The following is a 4,549-nucleotide window of genomic DNA, read 5'->3' on the forward strand; positions in this document are numbered from 1 at the left end:
GAGAATGAAGCCATCTTGTAGCCAAACATAAGACAAACTGAGAAGAGTCATTAATGTGAATAGAACCAAAAGATTGTGGTTTCAAGCCACATTGCAGAGAATTAATCACAACCCAGGTAAGTACTAAAGGACCCTGCAGCCTCCTTTTTACAGATGAAATACCAAAACATAGTTTTGCCTATCCAGGATGTTATAGTAGTAGAGTGTATTGGTTTCCTGGTATTTTGTTCGACATTCATTGCTCAATCAATGTCATTGAGATAGTAATATTTATGTGGATATACCAAAAATCCAAAAGCCTTGTTCAGCAATTCAGAGATTACAAGCCAAAGAACCATTTAAACCATTTGAGAATTTTATTTCATTTTATTGTAATCAGAATAGAAAAAAGTTAGTTAAAGTAATGCTAACACTGCTGACTCATCATGAAAACAAATACCCTTCACTTTGGTCCTAGCCTAATTTTACTTCATGTCATTCCAAATAAATGTCCCATATTGTTAACCCTTAACTAATCACAGAAATGGCTGAGCAATTCCCTCGGCTTTTGTGGATTGGGGATAAATGTTAACTTTCCTGGTGATGGCTCTGTAAAGAATAATCTGTTTAAACAAGGGTAACCAGTCCACATCCCATTTTGTTGTATGTAGTACAGGCAGAGCCCACAAAGGGGAGGCTGGTTTCCATGATGTGCCGGAGCTGTATTCATAACATTGCAGTTTCTTGTAGACACGTGCAGACTGGTTACCATACCAAGCTGCATCCAGATAAGATGCCTTCAATGGTGCATCCATAAAACATGGGCATGCAAAATTTCTTCATCCTTCTGAGAGAGTAGAGGCATTGGTGAGCTTTCTTCAAAGTTCAAAGTAAATTTATTATCGAAGTACATATATGTTGCCATGAGATTCATTTTCTTGTGGGCATTCAGACCAAAACAAAGAAATACAATAGAATCAATGAAAAACTACACACAAAGACTAACCAGTGTGCTAAAGAAGACAGACTGAGCAAATACAAAAAAATAATAAATAAATATTCAACATTCAAGATTGTTTGTCATTTCTTGAACACAGTGTAAAAGATGACAAAATAATTGTTACTCTGCCTCCAATGCAGCACAAAAAGCAACAAAAGATAAAGAATACAATAATAAAAACAATGAGTATAAATACATAGGATAGCTTATATACGTTGATTGTGTGTCTATAAAGTGATGCTAAGCTATGCATCAGGTGACTGACAGGAAATAATAGAGTAGTGGTGGAGGTGTTGATCAGCCTTACTGCTTGGGGAAGGTAACTGTTTTTGAGTGTGGTGGTCCTGGCATGGATGCAATGTAGCCTCCTCCCTGGAGTGGGACAATCAGTAAGTAGTAAGTACTTGTCTACTTGGATCACAGCTGATCTGATTTAACCTCATCTCCATATCCACCCTATCAAACTCCTCAGGGTCTTATCTGTTTCAATCAAGCTCCTTGAAACTCTTTTAAATTCCAGTAGATACAGTTCTAATCTGTCCAACCATGATTTGGCCCATCCATTCCAGGTATCAGAACACTAAAACCCCTCTTGGCTGTTTCCCGCATATTAACATTCTTTCTCAGATAAGGAGAAAAGTAATTTACATAATGGTCCTGATGTGGCCTCACCAATTTACTTTATAACTGAATCATAACTTTATTACTTTATATTCATTTCTTCCAGGGTTTATGACATTCTATTAGCTTTTCTGATATCTATCTTACTTCTATACCAGCTTTTGTGAGCCATGTACTAAGAAACCCAGATTCTCCTACATGTCAAAGCTCTACAATCTTCACCATTTAGATAAGATTTTAAAATCTCCTGCCAAAATGGATTAGTTTCCTTTCTCATATAATCAATGCTACTACTTATTTTTTGTCTTTCAATGAACAGAATTTCTCCTATTCTGAAAACACTAGGGATGAAATTTACCCAACAAAACTCCATTTTAATCCAATGCTGGGGCTCGAGCACAAAATCTGGAGAGACACTAGAGGGCAGCACAGAGAACCTGTCATGTCTTAGCTTGTCTACTCTCACACATGAGATCTCTGTAGACTCATTATTTTGATGATGTTAGGGAGATATCCACAGTGTCCCAGTCAATATTGTCCTCCCAACCAGAATCACTGAAACAGATTAATCAACACAACCTGACAATTCCATTCCAGCCGGTGTTATTCTGGGAAACCTAAGTGTTGTTCTGTGGAAGGGACATCAACCTTAACTCTTGTTTCCCTCTCTGCAGATGCCTCCTCACCTACTAAGTATTTCCAGAATTTTCTATTTTCGTGTCAGAGTTTCTGCATCTGCAGTTCTCATTTTCAAGTGCTGTCCTGTGAAGTTTCCAATGAAAGACCTCAGTCTTTAGGACAACATTTGCAGGCTGTTGAAATGGGTGGGGCAATTTCTTATGTTAGAAATTCACCTAGAAATTTACATCAGTTAGAAATTCACGTATGTTAAAAAGTCACCAAACAGGAAACCCCCGATAAGGAATACCTACCCTTCCATGCCAGACCACTTTTCAGGAAATTAAATCACCTGGCTGTCCCTCTCCTACCTGCATACAGGTAGGGGCTAAAGAGCAAGAGATTGGGACAACAAAGGGGTGGTTGCAGGAGGCAGAGGAACATCATGGGTTTGCTTCCAGTTGGTAGACTATGGTCGTCACAGACTTTATATAAACAGTCGTAGATGAGTGCGTTCCCACACAATCATTCAGAACCTTCTCCAACCAGAAGGTTTGGATGAACTATGTTTCTGAAATTCATTTCCTGGACTTCAATGGCAGAGAACAAACATCTACCTGTTGTCCTGCGGCTATTGCATTGGTGTTTGTGGGAGCTAGCCATGCATCATTGTCTGCGACCTTTTCCACATTACATCAATGGTCGCACTTCAACAGTACTTCATTAGTTACAAGCACTGGAAGTACAACCTAAAATCATGAAAAGCACAGTATAAATGTGGGTTTAAAGGTGAGAATAGGGTCAAACCGAGCTGCCCTGCAGCGTGCTCTCTTACCAAGCTCACCTTCGTGTGATACGTGCTTGGTCAGGGTATCTCTCACAGAGCCGTCTGCGAGCGAGCATTCATTATGGATGGTGTGTGCTGGAAAAATTAGTGCAGGTTTAAAAAAAGAGAAAAACACCTCGGAGATTTACAACCCTTTACTGTCCGTCAATAAACGCAGGTCAGATTATAAAATTACCCTGTGAAACATTATGATTTACAATGCTGCATGAAGCTTATTGTGTACAGTTTTATAAAGTGTGGTTAGAAACACCAGTGGTCAAAGCTGTAGACCTTGGAGCGAACAGCATCGTTTAATTTAGTAAATGCTCCAGCTGCACGTAAATCAGAAGTGTAGGAAGTGGGCAATGAAAAATGATCTCAGACATTTTCCATGCAACTTCTGTAACCCCAGCCCCTCCCCCCACCCACCTCTTCCACCCTCCCTGACTTACACCAAACTGCCAAGACACACACACGCATTCATTAATGGCCATTCACCGCTCATACAAATTACTGCCTTCGCAATTCATAAAGCCTGTTATAAGGAGATCAGTATGTTACCTTTCCAGGTTCCTACTGCGCACGGTTATGAATTGAGCTACTATTCTTCATAAAACAGTCTTAGGCAGTAGCCAGAACTAATATTAACACATGTTTACCAAAGGACTAAGCATCATGGCTCAAGCTGACAGGCTGTAGATCGCATCAAACAGGCAGTAACTCTACAGACTGCCATTCTTGACATGGAAAGTCACAGGTTTACAAGGTGTGTGTGTGTGTGTGTGTGTGTGTGTGTGTGTGTGTGTGTGTGTGTGTGTGTGTGTGTGTGTGTGTGTGTGTGTGTGTGTGTGTGTGTGTCTATTCGTATCTGTGCATGTATTTGTGTGTGTGTGTGCGTGCGTGCGTGTGTGTGTGTGTATTTGTGTGTGTGTGTGTGTGTGTGTGAGTGTGTGTGTGTGTGTGTGTGTGAGTGAGTGTGTGTGTGTGTGTGTGTGTGTGTGTGTGTGTGTGTGTGTGTGTGTGTGTGTGTGTGTGTGTGTGTAGTCACTGTGCTCCTTCCAGCTCCTATTTATATCCCAGAATCGGAACAGCTTTGCCAACGGCCAGATTTTTCTGCTAATGCTGACCCAGATTTGTAAATTAGCTTCTGTTTTTGATAATCAAAAAATGTATCATGCACTTTTTCTCTTCTTGAGGGAACTTTGAAAATAATTTTGTGGGTGGAATGGTAGCATAGCACTTAGCATAACATTAAGCGTGAAGGACCCAGGTTCAGTTCTGCTGCTCTGGTTAAAGAATTTGTATGTTCTCCCCAAGACCATGTAGGCTTCCTCCAGCACTCCAAAGACAAATGGGTTACCAGATTAACTGGTCGGGTGGTTGTAATTACACAGTGCGACTCTTTGGGCTGTAGTGGCCTGTAGTGGCCTGTTACCACACCGAATCTCGAAATAAAATGGTAGCAACAAGGAGCAGAGGTTTCTGATGGCCACTGTAGGGACATG

At 40.6% G+C, this 4,549-nt stretch overlaps 1 long non-coding RNA gene across 1 annotated transcript; it reads right to left on the reverse strand.

The window, feature by feature from the left end:
* Positions 1–421: 421 nt before the first annotated feature.
* Positions 422–3,642, reverse strand: LOC140725901 (uncharacterized). Its single transcript, XR_012098505.1, has 3 exons — positions 3,606–3,642; positions 3,054–3,140; positions 422–826 (listed from the first exon to the last, which is right to left on the reverse strand). It is a non-coding gene; the product is annotated as an uncharacterized lncRNA (long non-coding RNA).
* Between the last annotated feature and the right edge of the window lie 907 nt (positions 3,643–4,549).

This window comes from Hemitrygon akajei, chromosome 4 (genome assembly GCF_048418815.1).
Source record: "Hemitrygon akajei chromosome 4, sHemAka1.3, whole genome shotgun sequence".
Classification (NCBI taxonomy): Eukaryota; Metazoa; Chordata; class Chondrichthyes; order Myliobatiformes; family Dasyatidae; genus Hemitrygon; species Hemitrygon akajei.